At 38.3% G+C, this 25,673-nt stretch overlaps 1 protein-coding gene across 3 annotated transcripts in view; it reads right to left on the bottom strand.

Moving 5' to 3' along the window:
* The window catches only part of RSU1 (Ras suppressor protein 1), a 110,627-nt gene that overhangs the window by 38,577 nt on the left and 46,377 nt on the right, over positions 1 to 25,673 (bottom strand). The window lies entirely within an intron of this gene.

The raw sequence follows: 25,673 nt of genomic DNA, 5'->3' as shown, positions 1-25,673 counted from the left end.
TGGAGCTTAAGGTGTTTGATCTCCCCACTAGCAAAGAGCACTAGCACAAGAAAAGGTGATTTACTGAGTGGCAGAAGTGAAATATGGAAGACTAAATCACCTTACTCAAGCTGAGATCATAAATGAACATGTTGAGTAACTGTTCTGTGACTGCAGTGTCCTACAACCCTAACCTGGCTAGCGTGCACAGTCAAACAAGTCTGATGGTACGTTTAACTTTTGAAGAGATCTCCCCTTATTTCTTCCCCCTAAAACCTTTTTCACTGAGCAGGTTTTTTTTTTTTCCACATATTCAACTCTAACTCAAAAAAGGCCTCCCTGTGCTTGAAAACCTGTGTTAATAAGTCTGCATTTTGCACAATTGACACTAAACAGTTTTGCATAATTTTTCCTTTCACTGCACTGTGAAAACTCCCAGCACAAACAAAGCACAGCACACACTGCTGTGCTCTCCAATAAGTTAAAAATTCCTATAAGACTCATTTTCATCACATCAGACTCGCAGGAAAATATTTTTTACTTTAGTTATAACATGCACAGTAATTGCTCTGAAGACTGAAACAATGGGTGTTTCAAACAAAACACCAAATCAGTTGTTGATTTCTCTGGGGAAACCCATTTAAACACAGGTGTGGGTTCTGACCATTGGAAGTTGCAGTATCTTTCAGTAACTGGCCATACACCACCTGTACACCACAGAATGAATAAGAAGGAATACTTAATACATACCTTAATAAGAACAGCAACCTTGAAGTTATATGTTTGATGCATCAATTTTAATTTTATTTCTTACTTTCTCCTAGTTATCTTCTCAGCTCAAAACAAAAAGTAATGTTGACTAACAAAACAGTGAAATTCTCTTTATTTCATCTTTTCACACTGAAATTTTTAAAGATGACCTACAGAAGACAATCTTTCAGGCTTCATTACTGCTTCCAGAAAGCATCCGCAAAGGAAAAATCTTTTGAAAGCCACACTTGACAAGAACAGAAAACAACCTCATAATGTAGCAAGCATGCTGTGGCACATTTCTCTACTTTAAATACTTATTTTTGCTTACTAAGAAACTTGAAAGTTTTCTGTTCACATTCTTTCCTGACAAGGTTGTGTTTTCAGCTACATGAGGATATTGTAAAAGCTCTTAACTTTTGTTTTAAAGTAAATAAACTTCTCTCCCTCTTCTATGTTAAAGAGTCTTCAGGGTTGGGACAGAATTATTTTTTTAAAAAAAATCAGAAAATCTACTGTAATGTCTTATATGTGGTTCAAAGCTCCCTCTAGCAAAACATACGCTATAAAGCAACGATGGGTCTGAAATAAGAGGAGCACAGTTCCATGACAGAAGTTAAGATGATGGAGGTATTGCCTTGCAATGAACTCTGCCCACTGAGAAAGGTGGAAGCAAACCGAACCTGCGTTCCAGATTTCATGTGGCCTTTAAAAACAGCTGCTGACCAAAATTACAATCTCTCTGTTGAAATCCTCCCCACCCCCCCCAAAAAGCCCCAAACACTGTCAGGTCTCTTCTTCCCCTTTGGGATTTGATGTCACTATTTTAATCTTTGTTCATTTAAATATTATGTATTTACATAATATTTATGCACCTAAAGCACCATGGACAGACCTGAAGATCATCCAATACTACGTAGCAACAAAGAGGGTGCTAATTAATTATCACTTCAGCAGCTTTTTAGGGAGAAGGAAAGCACAAGGTACTTTCTTTTCTTCTTTCTTTTTTTTAGGGCAAGGGAGAAGGGGAGAGGAAGGGCGAAGAAAGGCCAGACTCTGAGAACACAGTAAGAAAGAGTCAGAAAAATAAGGCTGACAGGACATTGAGAACTCATCTGCTTCAATCTTCTGCGTCATAACTGGATTAACTCTAGTTTGTCTTGAGATCTTTAAAAAGATCTCCAGTGATGACAGAAGTCAATTTAAGTCCATTTTTTCCCCATTATTCTCACTCAAGAACACACCTTTTTCCCCTCCTCTTCTTCAAAAACTTGTAAAATATTTGAAAACATTTCAACATTTACTTCTTCAGGGTAAACCCCTCGACTTTGTCCATCTTTCCTCGTAGGTGAACTTTTCCAGCCTTTGACTTTGGCTGTTCCTATGCTCTGGACTTTCTCTAATTGGTTCCCATCTTTCTTGCAGCTGGGATAGATACCTTAAAATAGGGCTGATAGAACTGAGTACAGCAGGCGCATTACTTCTCCCATGTCACATAAGACAATTCCCCAGTGATGTGGTGGCATTTGCTGACCCTCTGTGGTTCCAGAGCTCATTCTGCAAATCCAGTGCTCAACAGTAATTCCCAACCATGTATTCCTGCAGTCAGTACTTTACACTCAGATCTGCTGAACTGCACGCTATTCTTTTCAGGACACAGTAGCAGCAGTAGTATTTATATTTCAAATGTTATTTTATTTCCCAAAATCATCAATGGTGGATTTTTTTTATTGTAACTATGTCTCCTGTGCTGTTATCTTCTCTTCAACTCTGTTAATCACTTTATCATGCTGTCATGTCTACAGAAAAAATACTTGTCTGCTGTTCTCAAATACACAAGTTCCAAATTTTTCAGAGGAATACTTTCTTATACAAATAAACTCTATGACTAAACAGTCAGTAGGCAAGTAGTACAGTAAGTAGAAGAAAGAGAAAGAAAAACAACATCTGATATAAACACTGATATACCTTGTCCCTGTTATTCATGGTATCATATATCTCTTAATTTCTTCCTTTATTCTTAGCTAGCAACTGCTTATATTGCAACCTCAGGACCAAGCAGTAGAAGGGAACGTGCTTTAACCTTTTGTACAGTAGAGCGACAAGTTCTCCCAAACAAAAAGGAGTGGAGGAAAGAGGATCTGACTTGCAGTATGAGACGGGGTTAAAGATAGCATCCAGGAAAACTCTGCTTCAAAGATCTGCTGAAACATCTGATTTCTCCTACAGCAATACTGGCTATTCTAGGAAAACCAGCCACTGCCTTCCTGTAAGTTTTCTTTACTCAGATTTGGCTCAAGAAAGAGGTTCAAGAAAGATTTGGCTCAAGAAAGACTTGAAAATGTTCTCAAGCATTCATGGTCATTCTGAAGAGTCATTTTCCAATGCAGATACTTACACTCTGATGCAGTAAAGTGCTAAAATTAATGCCCAGCAGGTGTAGGCCTGGCAGGTGTAGGCATCTATAAGGGAATATATAGCTATTAAATGAATTATATAACACCTCTGGTTCAGGTGCCCCGTGCAACAAGCATAGTAATGGCAAAGAGGGAGTCAGAGCTCTAGGGGGTGTAAAACTGTAATGAAATAAAACACAGGTTGGCTAATGTGAATAAAGTCTTGGGCGAATTCAGTTTTGTTGCAAAGCCTTGAAAATTCTTCCACCAGAAATCAAACAAATTTTGGAGCAATCAGGATTTGAACCCTCATGCTGTTTCGTTCACAACACACTGAAGATCTGGCCATTCCCCACTGTCCAGATAGCAAAGAGCATCATTTCGCTCTGCATACGTCACTCCTCTCCAGTCCGTATCAGAAGTTACCAAAAATACTTTACCCTTCTTCACTGCATTGTGCTCAATTTTCTGTTTCTCTTTAGTTGGTTCTGCCCAACTATAACCTGACACAAAAGGACCATCTTTTTTTTCCCCTATCAATCCCATTTCCTCTGCCCTATCAATGATGTTAGCTTTATTGTCCCATTTACCCATTTCCCACATAGCAAACTCCTGACGTTCTTCCACCAACCCATGTACGGACAAATCTCTCCTGACATGCTATGGCAAGGAATTACTCCCTTATAACTCCAACATTTTCAATGAGGTCCCATTCATGTTGTGAAGCATCTAAACAGTTATCAAAAACAATCATGAAATTATAAAGCACTTGGGAAATGTTTATTCCCTGTGACATTGTTTTGTCTTTCAGACTCTCCAGTTCTCAAGATCAGGAACTGTCTCTTATTTGAGTATCGTCCAGGACATTTTGGTAGCATCCAAAAATCTAATAATCATAACAGCAATAAAAGCAGTAACACATTTCAGATGCTGTCCTTAGAGATTTCATGTTCCAAAGGGTTCAGCCAATTAATGGAAAAATCAATGTTGCCAGTAATTGCTTTTAGAGTTGATTGGTTCAACCCCTTTGAATACGATAGTTATATTTCCACCCACTGGGTAAACAACCATGATAAAGCTCATTTGCATGATTTTTAGAACGCACCAGCACAAACTGAAGTGATCTGCATGATTTGCAAGGCCTACAACATGATGTTTTTTTCAGAGCATGTGCCAACATTAAAAAAAACCCCTCTTGCAACTCAGTATGGGAGCAGGGTATTAGGAAAAAAACCCTAATAGAACCCTGTCCTTTTAGCTATAACACATTTTGAACTTCTTCCGCCACTTAGTCAACAAAATTAGCAATCAGTAGAAATCCTAAAGCGAGACGGATGGTTTAGTTACTGTCAGTAACATATTTCAGAGATCTGTAACAAATAGCAGCATCAAATGAATAAATAATGTTCAAAGTCTAACAGCCGGCTTCCCTAACAGTGTGAAAATATGTAAATGTTACATCGCTTTACTCTTCAAACTGGCTCTCCTTTCATTCCTCAGAGACTCTTCTGTCAGAATAACAAGCTAAAAACAAAATATGAATGACAAGTGCACATACTTAGCTGATTGAGAACACAGAGTTGAACAGTAACCATATTAATCTCGTCTCTCAAAGAGGCTGTGTGAATTCCAGGCAGAAATATTGATTTTGATCTAGTCTACTGCAGCGTAGATTGATATTCGGTGTTCAAAATCTATGCGGGAGTGCTTTCCTCCAAAACGGCAACCTTCAGCACTTTTCTTAGTTCTATTAGGACACCTAGAATTTTATAATTAAAACCCATTGTCAAAATCCTCTGCTATTTCTATACATCCTTGACAAACATCTGACTTGTGAACTTCCAGTATATACATAATCATAGCCTAAAGACATAAGAAAACTGTAAATGTTATCAGTGACTTTACCCTTGATCTGGATTTTTTCAGTGAAGTAAGTTCACCATACTGAAGCGAATTCTTTCTTTAGCGCACTATTGTCAAACTGACTTGCCTGACTGTAGTACTGTGGTGACATTATTGCCCCTTGTATGTCCCCAACACAGCTCAACACCATCCTCACTGTCCCCTTCCATATACGGCACACCTGCCATGATGCTACAAGATCCTAAACTCATTCCCAGTAATTGATCATTCCCTTTCCTGCACAGCCCCCTGCCAACTCACAAACCACCTCACCAGACCAATGCTCCTGAAGCTGCTGTTTAGCACTTGCAGGAGTAAGACGCAGTACATTACTTAGTACACAGTGGCTCACTTCAGTATCAAAGAGTGGCGCTCAGCTCCCATCGCTGTTCGTTTCTGCATGATGTGCCTCATCTGAAAAGTTACGGCTGGTCCAGCCACAATGGTCGTTCTTTGCCACTATCCCTTAGCAGATATTAGCAGAAAAATTTGATCTTAAATATAATAAATCCCATTCCCACATTTGGCCCTCAATGAATCAAGAAGATCAGTTCAAACAGAAAAAAGACCCAGCAGTTAGTGAACTTCCAGAACTTGCTGGTACAGGAGACTGTGCTGGCAGACAGTCTCAGGAGGGTCAAAAAGGAATGAGATAAATTTGCTGACAACAGGTCCATAAATAGGTGATAAAAGGAAGAGTCAGGGATGTACCCTCCATCACCCCCAGTACGATGATGCTGGATGCTGCGAGAGAACAAGGGGAAGGGACTGCAGGTGGCAACCAGTCTTGTGTGTCCTCCCTGAACAGTATCTCCTACCACCTCTCGGAGGGAGGCTGCCGGGCTCGATGGGTCACGGGTCTAACACAGAAAGTCTTTTCTTATGTCCTTAGGATGTCCATTGTAGAAGCTGGGAGCTGAAGCAGTCAAACCACAGGTAAGACTAGCCACAAATAAATGATGCTGTAAAGGTTTTATTCAGGAAAAAAACCAATATATTTGTCCGAAAAGGTCAAGAATCATTATTTTATATCTAGCTATGAAAAACTCTCAAGCTACTAAATGAAAACTGAAACATTTTATTTAGAAGTTTCACTGTGAGAGGTTAGGGAAGCAGTTGCCTAAACTCCAATTAGTGCCGTATCCCGTGATTTTCACACACTAATTCACAAAGGCCCATTTTAATTAAACGAAAAACACCAGGTCACTTTTGTTGGCATCATTAGGTGGAAAAAAACCCCATAACACCCAACAAACCAACAGCAAAAAAACCCAACCCAGCAGGCACAAGCAGCTGCTTACCGCTCTGTAATGCCATAAATAACAATTACATTAAATCAGACTTCAAGAGAAAGGCCCAAAGTTTGAACTAGCGTTACTCTTTACTGACTCAAAAAGTTTCTGAGATTGTAATAGCAATAGCATTAAGCATTTCCCCTCAATGGAGTAGGTTCACAGGAAAGCAAAGGGTATAATAAAATTGATGACAGTATCTCACTGGCTGCTGTTACAGAAGGACTGACCAAGGGTAGTTATTGGCCCAAATTGTCTATTATGTTCATTAAAAAAAAAAAGGCTGAAAAACTTTTAGCCTCCCCTGGTAAAATTGATGTCATGTTCTTCGAAGAGGGAAAAGGGCTGTCTGCTCTGTGAAGGAGAAAAGAAAGGTTAAGCTTTCCAAGTGGTCCATCTTTCATCCCCAAAACAATTGTGCTGACAGTAAACCTTGAGCCTGCCGCAGCCCTGAAACCCACAGGTAGTAGGAAGTGTCACTGCTTGCAGAGACTTAGCAAAGAAATTAATACCACTGGCTCACTATTAGCCTGTAAGCACAAACCCATCCTGGTCTCTCAGTAGCTTCCAGCCAGTCTGCTTCTTTTTGTGCTGGATACCCAGAGAGAAACTCCTTCCAATTACAAAACTCCCAGAAAGTCCATCAAATGCCTTTTATCTACACTGCTTGTGCTTGCAGAACAGATGGGTGAGGCTGTTCGGACAACTGTGTGCTTCTCAAACTGCCGCCCAACTAGAGGTGTAAAATGTTGGACTGCATACAGAGAAAATCCCTTTGCTAACTGTAGTGCAAATACAATTTCACAGAGGGTTTGAGGCACTTCGTCATATACTGCTCTGTTGCCTGGCTGGGTCACCCCTCTCAAATCAGCACATAGTTTGATGTTTTCTGCTACCAGGCTGTAAGGTTTCGGAATCCAGTCGCTTCGAGTATTTGTCTTGTCCACTTGCTATAGCAAAAACTTCTAGTAACCACCATCTGGGAATTGATTTCTCCTTATCACATCACTTCAGAGAAGCACCTGGGGCATTCTATAGGCAAACCATGGTCATGGCAGCAGTGGTCACAAAGCGATTTGTCACGCAGATTTGTCATGGCTAGTTTTTGAACCAATGTGGTTTTTTTCTTAAACTGTTTTCTGTTTAATTCTAAACAGGAATCTGGATGTATTCCAGCAAGACATGAAATAATAATGTATAAAAAGGGATTATTCCTTTATTCTCCATCAAGATGTATTTAATCAAATGGAAAGTGTCCATCTGATGGTTTGTGCAGAACTTCGTTAGCCTCTAATTGCTTTTGACAACTAGTGGAAATAATGCTGCATCACGATGCAAATGGCAGTATAGTAACCCATTTCTAAGGTACTCACCATAAAGAAAAACATTCCAGCTACACCATCAGACTCCTTCAGCTTTATACAACAAGCCCCAACCAACTTATAACTGTTCTACACTCCTAATGTGTAAATGTTTTAAGCTAAATTTTTCTTTCTGAAAACTAAGATTATTCTTCTTGTGCTCTTCCAAACTACTTAAAAAAAATACATGGTTGACAAAATAAGATAGACAAGATGTATCTTTCTGGATATTGGTACAGGCAGACTTTTTTGTTTAAATTCTATTGGAAATGCAGATGTCTTACCTGTGTACACAAATTAGCCAATGGTTTGTAGAACAGCCACCAGATAAGGTAACTGTGACTATCTTATAGTCACTCTAATTGCATACCAGGTTGGTGGAAAGCCTTCCCATCCTGCCTTTTTTTTTTTTTTTTTTTTTTTTTTTTTTTCAGCAAAAGAGTAGTGTTGCCCTGACAAATCCAGGGGAACAGCTGTGAGGCACCACACACTCAGTAGGTATATAATAGATTTTTATAACTTTGCTGGGACATCTGTGGGGAAGGTTATAAACTGCATTATGAACATGTTTCACCATCCTATGATAACTTTAAAAGAAGCAATTTATAGTTCCAAGCTGGAGAATGGATAAGCACATGAAATTTAATTAAATGCATATTCTAACTTTTTTCAATGTATATCCCTTTTTCATCTAAATAAAACCTTTAAAAAAAGCAGCAAACAATTATATGTAGAAAATATGTATTGCTACCAAACCCTTTGAAAGTATTCTTAAATGTAAACGGCAAATACATGTTTTTAAGAGATGCTGATAGGGGTTTTGGAAAATGCCCCATGGATCATTCTAAAATTTAGACAAATTTCCATTATAATGTCATGATAAAATGGTTCAGATAATGTATTGAAGCAAGACATAAGAATAGAGCAGTTCATCTAGGCAGCTACCAGTTATGAATAATTTTAATAAATATGCAAAGACTACATTCTGCCACATAAAACAGCTAGTCAGTTGTAAACCTGCAATACATTTTTAGGCTATAGTATGTGTATATCTAGAATTAAATAATTAATTATGATCTCCATGAATATAATAATTTGGATTCCGCAATATCTGTATTTTGCATCAGTTCCTCCCATGATTTATTTTGATCACCTCAGTATTTTACCTATGAATATTATTTTTACAGATTTATTTTTAACACCATTTGTATTTTTATTCACAGAATTCTACACTGCAATGCCCATTGTTTTCTCAATCTATCCTTCTTCCTCGAAAAGAATAAAATGGAACTGAGTTAATGGATGCATCTACTCAACAATACATAATTTCAGCACTACACTAAATATATACAGGAATGTGGGAGAATATTTATGGATAGATATGTGTGCAGACACACATACACCACAAACATATACACTCACAACTTATTAGAAGTCCACCCCTCTCCTTCGAGCAGAAACACATGGGGTGTTTTAGCTTATCTTAATCCAGACTCCCTACTTCTCCAATATGTATACTCATAGGTGCTCATGCATATATTCCCAAGCCAAGGTATGAACATTTGAGTGAAACCAGCCTTTCCGATTTCCAACTCCACTGTCTGTGAAATTTGTTTGTGGGAAGGAAGATTTTGTGTGAAATATGTCCTAGTATTATCTAATATCATAGATCAATCCTTTACAGGGAAAGAGAAGTGACTAACTTTCACCCTTGTTACAAGGGTCTCATTTTCTTATGCATAAACGTTAATACCTTTTTCAGTGAGGAAGTAATGAAAGCAACTCACGCTACTTACTTTGTGAACATAGGTAAACCAGGCTCTAGTAAACCAAGTTTCAGAGGATTAAAACTAAACATTAAACATAATGAAGCAATGAAACTAAGTTTATGAATAATTATCTAGATTAGTGGATACATGAGTTGCCAAGCATAGGGAATATGAAGTTTTAATTACCATTCATAACACCATAAGCCACAGAATACCAGGCACTTATATGTCCATAGGTAAATATTACTGAACAAAAATAATAATCAAGCAATGCAATACTTATAAAATTAAATCTTCAGAAAAAGGAGCAAGCATCAGTACTGCCATAATCCAATGGGAATCCAAACACAACACCAGTACGTAAAAGGAAGATGTTTATCTTTGCAAACTGAGGTGTCAAATATTTGTGAGAACTCAGGTTACTGTCACTAGTCTAATAAAATGCATCTGTGGGTTTCAAGTTGGTCCATAAGAACCTTTATCTGCAAACTCTCCTCCATAAAACAACGTGGGACGTGCAGATTATTGCAACTCTCAGACACGTTATTTGCCACCTCCAAAGCTATGAATCTATGCAGTGAATCACTTGGAACTGACACACGACTATCAGCCAGATTTTGATCATAGGCACTGCTGAATCTCTAGGGCAATCTAGTTAGTAGTATGTCCTCATATGAACAGGACTGTACTTAAGAGGAAAGCAGGACAAACCGACTTTTTCAGAAGAGATTAAAATCTCATTTTGCCATGTGGCTACAGAATAGTCTCAAAACTGAAGCAAAGAGTAAACAAATTCATCAAAATCTAAATTGTGAAATGCCAGAAATGCCAGACTGAATTTCCAAGAATTTCAGCCGATTTCAGAAAGAAACTTGTTTCAGTTCCCAGAGTAAAATTACAAATTAAAGCCAATCAACAAAGAAAAAGGAGTCAATATTACTAATTTAAAAAAAAAAAAAATGGCTTGGTGGAGAAATTTGTAGACGATATAGCATGACTTGATGTACCTGTGTGTAAAACTGTTTTTGAACCATCTCTCCCAGTTATGACAAAAGTATCACACCAGAGACCACCTCAGATGCATCAGGTCAGGTATAGTAAGTATCCAAATACTGAACAGAATTCATCCTCACTAGCTTCTAACAAAAGTGCAGGGTAGAAGAGACAACCTCAGAAAAAAAGAAAACATCATCTGTCCTTCAAGTTCTCCATACTACTGATTAGAGCAGCTCTTGACCCTTTCCATCAGTGGGAGGTCCTATGGAAGGAGCTGTGGGATCTTGGACCTGAAGAGCAGGAACCCACCCCACTTGTACTCTGTGTACTGAAGAAAGGGTGGATCTTTATGCTTTTGTCCTATCTATGGCACTCGAGAAACTTCTAGCCAAGTTATGGAAAATGAAGGCCTGGCCAGGTAGATTTTACACTGGGAATGAAGTGAACGGAGTTCCCAGTGAATGGAGCAAACAGAAACTGTGTGCTCTTAACGCCAGTGTGCTACTGACTGGCTGATTTCTTACCAGCCATCTGAACTGCAGATTCTCCACAGTAAAATGGATATACGTTTTTGTTTACTGTATATGCATTCAGTAGCCTAGTATGACCTTTAGGAGCTTATAGTCCTAACCTAAAGTTACCTTGTATTGAGATCCTTGAGAAGAAGTCACAGTATAGAAGTCACTAAAGCTATACATGAAATCTGCGACAGACGCAGGACTGGGATTCTAACTTAACACTTTGTCAGCTTCTTGATACCTCTCCAATTTATACAAAGACTTGGATCTCAAACTCCCACTTCACTATTCAACCAACGGATGCTTCCAAACTTACCCTGGGAGTACTCTAATACATATGTATTTCAAGCCTCCTGAGCCACTGTCCAAACCACAGCCTTTAATCCACAATATTTAACAGCTCTATTAACTATATATATTCCACCACAAAGCTGTCCTAAGCCTGGACCAGTCCAAACTCCAGTCTGCCTTAAAATCAAGACCAGAGAAGATTAGTCCTTTCTATTCTGAACGCAAATGCTACCGAGCAACAGCCATATAAAAGGTACACAGAGAGATGGTTAGTTATTTTGGCATGTTAATGAAAAATACACCAGCTTAGAACTTTCATGTCTCATTATAGATTTGTCTCAAAAATAAAAAGAAGATAAAAATCTACTCTTGAAGTAAGATTAACACAGATGAAACTGTAGGTAAGCTGGTAAAGAGAGTTTAAGGAAATATGCAGCTGCAGTCAAATCTTAGCGTTGATTACTGGATGTTATCATTAGTTTTAAAACCACCACACCTTTATATCTATAAGAGAAGTAAGGGAACTATATCTAGTTCTCTTACACCTTACATACACCGCTAAGTGAGCAACCCACAGCAACCATTTTCAGCCATAACTCACTTGAATTGGAATCAGACCAGGGAGATAAACTTTAAGAGCTACCAGACAACAGTGCTTCTGTAAGCCGTTCATCCCATAGACAGCCCTGTTTTCAGTCATACTTAGGACTACAAACACAGAAAAAGACAATGCTGAAGTTAAATATGTTTCTCCTGTAAAAGCATGCATTGGGTGGAAGAGGGAACAGTAGGGTTTCTTTTGTGTCATTTACAGTTCTGCATCACTTGGTAGCCATCCAGAAACACCCTTTCTGGTTATTAACACAGAATAAATTCAATCTCCCTTCAGTTATTTTTTTATTAGGCAAAACATATGAAAGCTAGCTACAAGAACTCCACTAATGAGACTCATGTATTTTCAACATCACCAGATTCATGTGAAATACAGTCTGTCAGGACTTCTTCCTCTCCCCCTATTTTCTGCACATAGACAAATCCAGACTTGCCATTAGTTCACCAGTGTTGGGGAGTTTTTATTTTTAAGTTCTTAAAAGCACTCATGTTCTCTTCACAGGAGGTTTGCTTCATTTGGTGCATGAAGTGAAAAATGCACATAAGGACCCAGGTTCTCCTCCTTGTGCCTTCGGACACGCAGCTGAGGGGCTGATGTAACCAGCCCCTACAATTTGAACTTACCCCAGCTGGGCTACCTCTTCTACAGCTGTGCATCACTGCCCTCTGGGCTAGCACTGGCGGTAAGGCACTGAGTTCAAGGCGGTAATTCAGACTAAAACTGCCAAAATAAGTGATTAGTTTCCAGCTGTGTCACCTCCCCGAACCCCCTTGCCACACGGTCACACGAGAGCCAGTGCGGGCCTAGGCACGCGGGTGGGAACGCACAGCCAGGGGTGGACACACAGGGTTGGCGTCGCTCTGCTTCAGCAGCGTACCACCTGTGGAGCGGTGGCCAAGGGCCTAGCCTTCCCCTCTGGGCCTCAAGAGCATGACTTAATTTTTTGGTGAACTGTCTTGGCCCCTGAGGTGCCCCCTTGACTACAGGGACAACCTAAGGTGACTCTTTCGTCCCTCTCGCAACTGCTTGACATGCCTACGTTTGAGTACTGAGATGAAGCCAGGCTCCATTAAACAATGCAATTTCCCATTTTCACCATTCCCCAAACACTCGCCCTCCTCTGAGGACAGGGCTACCAGCTTGCACGTGGATTTTCCCGCCGACACATTCGCACCAGGGAGCCAACAGCAGTTATCAGGGGAGGGTGAAGCCCCCAGCCATGCTCCCAGTGCTGTCACCAGTATGTTCTTACCACACACCTGTGGCTACATCCCCTTGCAGTCCAACAGGCCAGCCAGGCCAGGGAAGCCCATTGCTCCTGCACAGACTGGGGAGGAGACTCAACCAATGCAAATGTTAAATGCAAGAGCATTTTGGTAAGATTAGCATTTCGCTTTAACAAAAAGGTAGATTTGGGAATATTCAGCTCTGGCTTTACTTGGTTACAACAGCTACAAGAAGTGTGACCAGGAAATTCTTCTTAAAATACCAAACAAGAAACAAGTAATCTTTTCAGGACGTAGAAAGATTACTGTACCAAATAAGACACTGGAGGTTTAACTGGAATGAATATCAGAGCTCCTTATGCAACCGATCAGAGACTGAAGCATATTCAGGGCATGCCAGTACTACTCGCAACATACTTCCATCCCACCCTACTCCTGAAGCACACACGATCTACTGCAACTATAAAAGTTTTAGATTTTAATTAAAGTTCTATATTACATTTTACATAGAAGTTTCATGCTTTACCAGAATGGTGCTAATGTGAAATATACATATATATGTATAAAAAATTGAAGGAAGGAAAGTCTAGCACAAAAGGAAGGAATTGTGTCCCAGTGATGACTATTTTAATGAAAGTGCAAACAAAACCTCTGACCCTCTGACCCTAGCAGTAAATGCAATACACAAGTGTCAAAAACATGCAGTCTTGAATGATCTTTTACATGCCACTTTGTTCACCCTATTAAGATGCTAGTTGTTTCTTTGATTTATCTGATAATAAATTTTTGATGACTAGTGAGTCTCATAAAAATTGCTCTGGTGCTGACTACATTGATTAATAAGCCCAAAGAATCGAAACTGTCAGAAATTCATGTGCAAGAGTAAATTATTGCCAAACATACATTAGATATTCCATAAAATATAGAATAAAAAAGGTTGATTTGGTAATTTTATCTTGCATCAATTTGCTTGATATAATTTATATTCAGGATCATCACTGTCAGTCCTTGCATACCTTTCCTTTTTTTAAAGTCAACATTAGAGTAAATCTAAATTTGGGACAGCCAAGAAATGAACAGGAGACAGAATATCAAATGTAATAATCAAAACCAACATTCAGAATTTAGCTTGGAAATTATATCCAGTTGAAAGGTGACTAAAAACTGTCTTCTCAGAGTTGCAGCTTTTGTGAGTAAAATTCACTGGTATTTCAGGAGTCAAAACTGGCACACATATATCCATGCCTAAATCCCATTCTTCCTAAACTGCGATATCTCCTTATTGGGGCCTTTGCATGTAGCAGGTTCTTGCAATGCATCTTTGAAGAGTCCTTTGAAGAGTCCCACTCTCTTTCCTTGGATAACTCCCAAAAACATTCAATGTGCAGAAAGTCCCACAAAACCAGACCCTGGAGCAGGCCAGAGGAAGGGATCTGGGTATACATATGAATAGGGATCAAATTTCTCCTTTTCCTGTCAAGGGGAACCATACTTACAGCACTGGATTTAGGATTTGCTCCATTTACTTTTGCATATATTTACCATCATGTGACAGCATTTTTTTGCAAGATATATGACTGTAGGATTGAAAACCTGATTATACATTTATAAGTGGGCTTTATGGATAACAAAAAGGATTCAGGGAATCACTGTTCCCCATTCAGTGAAATAAATGCTGCTGTTTCCATCTAGCACCGGAGCCAGCTTCTTAAAACATCTGGCAAAACTATGAAGAGGGCTAATATTCTTGCATTTCTTATTATTGCTTTGGTGAAGCTGAAGCAATTAAAATGGTCAGTATCCTAAGGAATTCTATTTACTGTTTATGCTCCTGCATACGTCACTTAAGACTATAATTTCTCTCCCCGATTTCCCAACCAAGTGTAATAAAAGAAGAAAAACTACAGGATATTTTTTCCTGGGATATTTGATACTAACTGATTTTCAGTATATCAGATTTTTAGGGTTAAATTATTAATGTCATTGGGTACAGAATAGAAAAAAGCCATTGCAAAGCTGTAGTCAAAAGGACTTGCCTAAATAGGACCTAAATCTGACCATCTCCAGTGTTAACAGTAGGACATTTCTTTTTTGGACAGGGGAAAGCACTGAAATGCAGAACTGAGAAATCCTGTGTCATATACAGTAGAAACTCCTGATTTTCAAGTTATACTTTTCAAGAAAAAGTTAATTTTAATAACAAGAATTTAAAATGAAATCTGATCGTAACAATTTTCAACACTGTGCCTTAGGTATAAGGGGCTGTAAAAGTGCATATAAACCAGATGGCCGTAATACCTGCTAAAATAAAATCATGGCTTTTTAAGTTTATCAGAGCTTGCACTGTAAGTGGCTCCAGCAAATTATACCAGAATCATTCCCACCGCAGCCTTCCACTGGATGAACAGCTGATAAAGGCAATCATAAAATTAGGGACACTATCTAACTGATAGCCCTCACCAGTAGGGTAAAAAAATTGCTACAGATCACACAAACCTCTCAAATAATGCGAGACTGAAATAAGAAACTGGAGTTCAATAAAAGCCAGCATGTAATAAAACAGATATGACTGTGTAGAGAATAGAAATTGCAGACAGTTCTGCTTGATTATAAAAGCGCCACTTTTTAATTTATCTCTCAAATAAAACCAGCAAATGTGTGCAGTAATTCTTCTTGTTTGGTTGTAAAGAACCAATCTGAAGAAGAAAACAAGAAAGCAAATCAACTGAATTTTGAAGATTACAAAGGGTCAATGGGCTTACCACTACTTACTGTTAGCTACGCAAGTTCACCAGAAAACCCTTATTGCTGCCAACGTTTTCCACGTTAGTTCTCAATTAGTAATTTTTTGTCTGCCGTTTCCTATTTATTCTTCTCCCTGTTACAGCCTCGAGGATTTTCTTTAAAATCCTCTATCCTTTTTGTTACCTACTGTAAAGTCCAAATTCTGTTCTCTGCAACATCCCCACAAAAAAAAAAAAAAAAAAAAAAATTAGGTGAGGCACCTTCAGAGAACATCAGTCAAGTTTCTTAATTGCACGCATTTTGGACACACTGCCTTTAGTTACCAACAACACTACCCAGAAATGTTGAGAAAACCCCTTGAACCTGGAGATGAGGAGCTGGACCTACCATGCCCACAGCAGCTAGAGCAGTGGAGCACACTGTTGGGGATACGAGGCCTTAAAATTGTGGCAGTTCTGGTAAAGTCTAAAATCAGGCAACAGATCATCACCTTTGCACACTAGGCACAATGTATTAAAAGCCGTCATGGTTCATACAGTAACTTTCATACCAAGATGTTGCTCTAAAACACATCTTCCCAGAAAGTATCCCGAAGCAATCAGAGGACAATAAGAGAAAATGAATCTGCTACTTTCCCTGGCAGCTTGCCGTAATAAATATCCTTTTACAAGGTTGTACCCTGCTTTCTTTTCTTAATCTGCTTGACTTCTGCTCTCAAATAATTTTGAGGTGTCTGTATCTCAACACATTTTTAACATCCCTTTAAAACTACTGACACCAGAACTGAATTCAGTATCAGCCTTAGCTGATGTTGAAAGTAGTAAGTTCCTATTCCTGTACTCACTAACCCAAGGCTTCTTTTAGGCCTTTCAGATATAGCATTGAACTGCGAGCTGACAGTGCACTTCAGTTATATTACATCTCTTAAAACATTTTTCAGAGCCAATTGCTTTCTGGAAAGCAGTATTCACTCCTTTTTATCTCCTCCTGTAATCATAACCACAACACGTGGTATATCCTGCATACTTTATTCACAGATACGCAACTCTTCTTTGAGCTGCTTTAAAATACATTATGCACAGGCACAGTTCATTAAGTGATCCAGGACAGCCCATATTTTCACTGTTGTCTTTCACCAACTTCCAGGTCATCTACAATTTTTAGTCAGAAACGACTATTTATTTGCTTCCAAATACCTGAGGAGAACATTGAACGGTTCCAGGTCAGATCTCTATGGAGCTTACCAGAAATGTCCTTGTTAGTAATTATCTCCCAAGACCTATCAGACAGTTGGTAATTCTTCTTAGTGTTTTATTGAAATTATACAGTGCTTATTTTCTAATGAGAATGTTGTGCAGCTGTACAAGCTAAATGCTTCACCAAATTCTATGTAGTTAAAGAGTTGCCTTGATGAACCAAATTTATAATGTTTCTTTAGGAAACAGTTCTCAAAATCATATTCATGCCTTAATTGTATTAATTATATTCATACTACAATCATATTCTTTAAATCTTCACTAGTAGAATCCCATGTCTCTTCTTCATTATTTAACCCAAAATTGATGTCAGAGTAAACTAGGTCATAATAACCCAGTTTTGTCTATTTGCCTTCCTTGATGTTGGAAGGATACTAGCACTTCTGTCACTTTTTGGCATTTCTCTGACACCACAATTTAATTAAAACTGAACTTTGGTGAGTCCAGACTCTGTCAGTCAAGCCTCCTAAGCCTTCTGAGTGCATGTCCACAGGCCTGGAGGTTTAAAACCATTTCTCACAACAAAATGTTGGTCAGGCTTCTACTTAGTGGACTGAGAAATAACTCATCTTCCCTAAAAGATCATCCTGCTTGGACTGAACACAGAACAGAAGCCTAACAGAACATGACTTTCCATCCTTCATCATTAATAATCTCACTATCACAGTTCAGAAAAGGCCCCATTTAATTTCTAGGATTTATCATAATCAGATAGCCATAACCAGTCTCTCCAATGACAGAGCCTAACAAGATAGATCCTACGTTGGATCGGCCCTCTTTCCCACTGCCCATACTTTCTTCAGTCCCACCTATCATTTTTGCTGCTCAGGGTGCCACTTGCCTGCAGCTGCACACTTCACACTTTGCTTGCTTGCTTAGACCCCAAGCTGTCCAGGTCCCAGTCGAGGCCAGGTCCTCGATTCTGTTTCTTACCAGTTTCTTTGACACATCCCTACCTGTTTCTCATTTTGGATTTTACTGTAATTACCACTGATTTTTAACTCAGCTACTGATCTTGCCTTGCCCTGTAGTTAGATGCAACTTTTGTCTTGTTTCCCTACTCAAATCCTGTATCCTACTGTCACTGTTTCCCTACCATCAAGTCCTCAAGCTTCTGCACTTTCCTCACTTCTTCATTCCAATCCTGCTTCTAACACAGCCCTAGACATCTGCCCCAGTGACTTAAGCCCTGGGTTATCATCCTTGACGTGGTAAATGGATTACTGCATAATATTCTAAACTTTATATGAAAGTTCACATCAAATGGAATGGTAATATCAGTAGTTAGACCAGTATTTATATGTGCAGTATCTATATCTGTCAGATACATCAGTGATAGCTTTGTTTTTATTACATATCCATCTTAGTAATATATAAACACAAATATACAGAGATACTGTTTTTCTTGTTTATCTTTCAACATGGGTTCCAGTTTGCTCTTCTTTAGGGAAGAGTTACAGATTTGCATGTAAATGTTGTCTAAAGATGTCAGGACTCTGAGTCATCTATTTTCTCTGTTGGAAATAATGTACTAATATATTTATCAATTTTTAAAATACAGCCAATAAATACAACATTTGGTTGGAATACGAATCAGTGTTTTCATATAAAATATACAGTACCATGCCTTGGATATAACAGAACTAAACGTAAATGACGTTTTTATATTTCCCCACATCAGGTTGATAAAAGATTTTTATTGGTTAATTAAAATTTTTTACTGGTACGTGATCAAAATGTGTGAACCAGGATTGTTAAGACTTGTTTATTTCTTAGCTATGATGAATCTTGCTTCCTGCCATCCTTCGAGGAAAGCTTAATTTGCCATGAGTTCATTTTCACAGGAGATGTGGCATCTCAGAGAATCTCGCCTAAGGTAGACCACTGAGGTAATCTCTTTTCCACTATCTTTACCCAGTCTTTGAAACCACCCTAAAATACACAAGGTCACAGCTACCACTGGCACAGATGGTGCATCCACATCAAGGGCCAAATGGTAAAGACGCCAGGCTAAAAAGTGTCTGAAATATAGAAGTGAGCTCCAGCAATGGACTGTTGGACACATAACACCATCTTACTTCTTGTACAGGGCCCAGGACAACCACACTGTGCAAATGAGAAGGGAAAAGAAGTACTTAAAAGTCCATCCTACAAGCACACGCACAAGAGCAATCCCTCTAGGAACAATGAGAATACCTGTTATAGAAGTGTAAGTATTTGTAGAGCTGAGCCTAAGAGAAAATTAATGCATGAAGCCTTCTATTCCACAAACTACCAAAGAATACTATGGACAAAAGAAAAGAAAAATAAAGAAGGAAAAAAGCCTTTATTGTGGCCTATTTTTCTTAGCAAGGCAGGGTAGACTCACACTATCAAAGTTCTTTAAATCTTCATTGACCTCTGTGCATCATACAAACATCTGAGGCATGTAACCGTACTCCTTTGAATCAAATCCACATTAAGACATTTAAAGCAATTGATCTGTGTTCCTCTCTATGGTCTTTATTTCCCCCAGAGAGTCCAGAATACTCACCATTAAAAATTACTCCTGAGATCATACTGTGCTCAATTTGGTTCTTTTTGGTATTGTTACAAGATTAGATGACTGGATAATACAAGAAATTATTTAATTTTACTTAGAGACAGCCAAAGAGAAGCATTCTCTCTGTGTATCTCTTCAATCTAAGTGGAGAAAGGAATATTATGAAGATTTTTATAACCCCAAATGAATTCTTCCTAATGAATATATAATGTATATAATAACGAGTAATTATTAGGTTATTAAAAAATTTTAGTCATTTTAAACTATTGCACAAAACTGCCATACATGTTTGTTTAAACAAGTTATTAAATGCAGAAATATGCAAAATAATCTTTTGCTTTATTTATATTAACAGACAACAGAGCTTTGTCTCCCTTAGCTTAATGTCAATTGCACTGTGCAGTTATCTAAATATATAGGGAAGATCAGGAGACATGAATACAGGAGCACAAAGGTCTGCCTGCATCATAGACAAGCCCTCCTCTGCCACAAGCAATCACATCATATACTCCTGCTCAAATTGATCAGTGCTCACTTTGAAACAAACAAGATTTTGGCCTTCATTTCTTCTGTCAGAAGGCTATTTCTATCAGAAGGTTATTACCTTGCTCCCTTAATAGAGATCTTCCTTCAAACATACACCTGACCAGCTTAGTTATATTTGTTCTTATGTCCACCTTTTTTTTTTAATGCTTTAAATGAAGCCTCTTCCTCCCCCTCTCCCTCCCAATGACAGCAGTGATCTCTGTTATCAGTCTTTGCTTTGCTAAGTAAACCAAACACCTTTTAAATCTCCTCTTGGCTCTTCATTCCTTTTATCATCCTATTATCCTTCTTTACTTTGCCTGTTCTTGCCTGAATTCATCTTTCATAAACATGACGACGAGAACTGCATCATATTTCCTTTTCTGTACTGGAAAATTTCCATTCTCTTAACCCAGCTCTGGCGATTGTGCTTCTCCTTCTCTTCCCCTCACTCCTCACTTCCTCTTCATTTTCTAATTCTTCCTGTGTGGCATACTGGTTTTCCTCTGGGCTGCTAGCTTTTTGTCATCAGCAAACGTCACTTTACTCCTGCTTTTTGTGCTGACCAAAAAAAAAAAAAAATTCTTGCAGATCCAAGACTGTGCTGCACAAGTAACAGCATTCCAGGACAATCTCTCCTCCTATCAGTTCAACCTGCTGATGCCTCCATCTCAACTGCTAGCAATTCCCACTTCCCCAACATGCTTCCCAACCACCAACACATGGATTTTTTACTTCTTTGACCTCTTTTCCACTCCATGATAGGTGGTTTTACCTATCATCATCTTTACATCTTGGACAGCACCAATCACGCAGCTGAAATTTTATAGGCTTAACAACTGTGGAATAAGAACAGGAGTTATTTCAGGATACTATTTGTATTCTAGTGCATTGCTCTGAGAATCTTGCCAGTCTCCTCTAGTTGTTAAAAATAAATGCTGAAATACTCTTCCATTAATATAACCCAGAAGAAGAATCTCTTACTTCATGACCTGCGTCTGCTGCCCTGGAAGTAGCTGCTACATAATAGCGGGGGTCCAGTACAACAATTCATTCTCAAGAAGAAAGCTGGGGCGATTGTCTTTAAATAGAGGACTGAATCAAGAGTGGATTTTCCAGACTGTCACTGCCGATAAAATGAGGTTTTCAATTACAATGCTTAGCACAGAGCAGCCTGCCCAGGGAAACCTATGTTCCAATGCTGCCAAGCAATATATGCTCAGCACAGCATTTGTCAAACCATTTCCTCTGCTAAGAGTTAATGTGTCAGTCTTCAAAATGGCTTGCTCTTCTACCACCTTTCCTGATGGAAATGTGAAAAGTGCAACATACTTCCTCTCGCAAAACATCTTGTCGAGACTCTTGACTCTAAATTGACTGCCTCGTGGGGAAAACCTGCTTTCTAGAAACTTAACAAACGGTGACTGTTCTATCATAATTCTGCCTCACTGGAATAAGGAGGTCAAACAGGGAGACAACAATCATTAAATAAAGTATTAAAAGGTGATTGCTGGGTTCAATGGCAGCTTAAGAATGCTATAAGTCTGAATGCTATTCTAAGCACTCAGGACCTAGCAAATTATTTTGTTTTAGCTGAGATTACACTATCAAGTGATGATGACTGCAATAGACTCTGCTGTGATAAAAGCAAGATCACTACCCTGTTACAAGAACAAACAGGCAAAGAGCAAGTTTCACATGAAGACTGATCAAAGGCACATGATTAATGCCAGAAATGTACCCAAAGAGCAGCTTTCTGGATTAACTTTTCTGTAAATGCCAGCAGCCAAACCCACCCACTGGTACCAATAGCACATCTCAGCTTTACCTCATCTTAATCAAATCACTAATTATCTTACACTGATCCTGACGAGCATCACAGGATTTCAGTTCTTCATAGGAGCTTAATTCACTGTTTTCTTTCAAACATTCATGTCTGTCTGCACTTGTTTAAGTACATTGTAACCACTAAATCATACAATCCATCATCTCTTTGTCAGTACCCTAGACAGAGAAGATCCTCTGAGAATATGCTTACAACATAAAGGTCACTTTGAATGTTGACTAAAGGCATGAATAAAAAATAAAACATTTAGTTAAGCCCTTTGAGGAGATGAGGTTGCCATTACCCTTTACTGTTTGAGCAAGTTCTTCCAACTGCTTTTCAACACTATCATGACACCACACAGGGAGTTTAATGACAGCTCCTGAGTATATATAGAATCAAAGTCAAAATTCAGCTTACTAACTTAACTTTCAGAAAGTTAGCACGGCAGTCAGAGATTAAGAATCATAATGTACTTGGCAAACTGACCTATTTCCAAATGATGCTGTCACAGGATGATATGTGCAGTGGGCATATTTTAGCCAACAAAAGCTAGCAAAGTACCAAGAGCTGCTGAATTTCCTGTTAAGAATTAAGAGCCCCTCCACACACATTTTCTGCCACAATATATGGCCCATCTTTTTGTCAGCACAAGTCTTCCTTGAAAAATGAGAGCTGAAAAAAATCATCTGGCATCATTTCTCATGAAAGGTAAGGAAATTAAAGGAAATGAAAGAAGCTGCAAAGTAAGAAGTGCTGATCTGAGGGTCCTGCTGGCTAACATGCTTCTGAAGTAAAGTGCAATTCCAGTTTTATACTTAGTGCATAAGTACCATGTAAAACAGGAGTGTGAAAATGTAAAAGTATGCGAGACAAATGACTTTTTATCTTTAGACATAATCATCCCTCATGGGTGTCAACCCTACTTACCAATTAATCACTAGAACATGAATATCCTAAGACAAGGCTAAAAATGGGGTGTAATTTTTCACTAAATATGCTTGAAACAGCCCGTACCTTTCACAAAGGAAAGAGGTTTGTGATCTATTTCATAGTTGCTTCACAAGTGCAACCTCACAGAATCTGAATGGAAATCTCCGATATTGACTGCAGCATGCAGTTATGGCTTGTGCCAGCCATCAGTAGAAACCTCAAGGTTTAGTAACGTGACTGCAAGTGAGTGCATTGCCAAGACTTACTGAGTTACCCCTTTCTGGCTGAGATAACAGCAGCTGAGTAAATATGATGTTCTAGTCATTGCAAACACAAAATAAACTTTATTAGCATAAACCCACTTAGTGAAACGTAACTTGCTAAGCCCCTGAAACTTGGCACTTGTGATTGTATGAGCAAACCCTCTCTGTCTTAGCTAGTATAGACAAAGTTAGACTTGTAAACAAAGCAAAATCAATATTTCCAATCAGCCAGCAAAAGCAATGGGCATAGGGAGACAATTACCATCTCTGGAGCTCAAAATCCATCTACCATATAGATGCTAGTTCCTGGTTTATGAAAGTACCTGAAAGTAGACTTACTGATCTGATTGCCAGCTGCTAACACATGTGAGCTGTTCTCTCTTCTCAGTGTTGCAAATGAGGTTATCTAAACAGCATTCTATCCAATCATCCATTTAACTGTACTGCTTTGTCTCAGAGTGAAAGTTAAGCTGGCTGGATCTATCAAATGTTGCAAGTTGATTTTTAAATTTTTCTTTTGGCTGAATAATCAAAAAAAAACCCCATGAGCTCAATTTTGCTTAGTTAGATATCTACAGATAAAAATTACTACCTTCACATCTCAACCTTGTGATTTGCTTAACGAGAAAAAAGACACAGTACCTGGACATAGGCTCTGAAAGAAAAAGGAAGTTGAAGGTGGTATATAGTTGTTAGCAGGAAAAGATCAAAATTTCATCACAAAAAGGAGTTTTCATTTCTTCTGTGTTCACAGCTTATTTGCTTTTGTGCACAATAATGCTACTAGACCTGCTACCTACATTATGTCATTGCTTATGATTCTTAACATCTAAAATCAAACGCAAACAGCAAAATGTCTGTAGCAGGTGGCATCCAAGTAATTCTCAGATCACATATTTAAAGGAAACTGCAAATAAAAAGGACAATCTTTTTCAGCAGGAAAATCCACAAACTCTCTTTACAGCATGTGAAACAAGTACAGTCAAGAATCAAAAGAAGTTGCTACTGGGATTCTAACAAAATTATACAGATATTTTTAATTTATGGTTTAAATCTAAAATGGTTATATGCTGAATATAAAAAAAAAAGACATCTAATTATTAACATCTGCATGCATTTGGTTTTCATCACCAATCTTTGAAAACAATGACATTTTAACTGAATAAGCTCCCAAGATCAAAACAGAAGCCATGAATGAGCCATGGAAAGATTCTTTGATTTTATTCCCGCCCCCTATTAATGGGTAGAGTCTGATTTTGCTTACACTGTTAACTATACAGGCTTCAAATATTTACTGTGGACAAAATCAAAATCGGCCATTATTAACCAACAAGACACTGTTACACCTCAGCACAGAACAAGACAGCAAACATAATATCGCTAATTTAAAACAAGACAGCAAACATAATATCGCTAATTTAAAACAAAGAGCAATAGTTGAGGCAAGTGGTGAATTACAGAACCTTTTATGTCAATTTTGATTGCACAAGGAAAGTTGCTAGAGCAGTTTAATATATCTACAGTTATAAATTTTTTTTTTTCCTAAAGAGATACATAACAACAGCGTCCCCACCCCCCCAAACTGAATATGGGTCAAATTCTCAAAACTGCACTTCAGTCCTTGAAACTGCTGTCCTCATGATGCCCTGAGCTGTCCCTGTGAGAACTGCATGAGGGTACTAATCTACATTGCTCAGCAAACAGAAATATAAAATTGGCAATGAAAAAAATTACAAAACATTATCAAGAAATCTAGATGCAGCTACACAATGGACTGTGGGGAAGGGATGGTCTAAGGAGATACACAGCTGTTTCCCTACACCATGTCTGTAGTACAGAGTACTACTGGAAGAAGGGTGTTGAAGTCTACTTAAATCTACGAATAAATCTATCTTGAGAACACATATTACCACTTAAATAACAGGACACTTCTGACACACACAATTTTTGTAACCACTCTCCCATCTGTGATCCTTTTCACTTAAATTCTGTAAATTAAGAACAGCCTACAAAAGCCATTGCTGGATCATTTAGTTTCATATAGAAATTTACATCTCAGTTACTTAATTGGAATCCCAAAACCTTCACTTGTGAATACTCTCCTTTGGTAATTGAGTTCCAATTCAGACAGCTACCATATAAAAAAATTGTCAGAAATGCTTCTAAATTATTAGAATATATTTTTTAAATAAAGGGGAAATGCAAAAACTAACTTTCAAATCTAGAGGTTGTACTGTGTGTTGTACTACCTATTGCTTCCAGGAAGACAGTATCAAGGTTGTTGCCAGGCATGTAAAAATAACTTCCCATCTAAATTTTTACTGTGGACTGGTAACATGGAAATTTTTACTGAAAAGAAATATTTCAATTCAGTGAACGATTAAATACATTATTTCCTAAACAAATGCTTAGCATTTGTACATAGAATTTTGAATTAAAATGGAGAAGTCCCAGCATGAGGTTTATTTTTTTCCAGTTACACTGTTGAAGA

The sequence above is a fragment of the Mycteria americana genome, chromosome 2, assembly GCF_035582795.1.
Source record: "Mycteria americana isolate JAX WOST 10 ecotype Jacksonville Zoo and Gardens chromosome 2, USCA_MyAme_1.0, whole genome shotgun sequence".
Lineage (NCBI taxonomy): Eukaryota > Metazoa > Chordata > Aves > Ciconiiformes > Ciconiidae > Mycteria > Mycteria americana.
The sequence above is the reverse complement of the archived record's forward strand: the minus strand, read 5'-3'. Positions and strand labels throughout refer to the sequence as shown.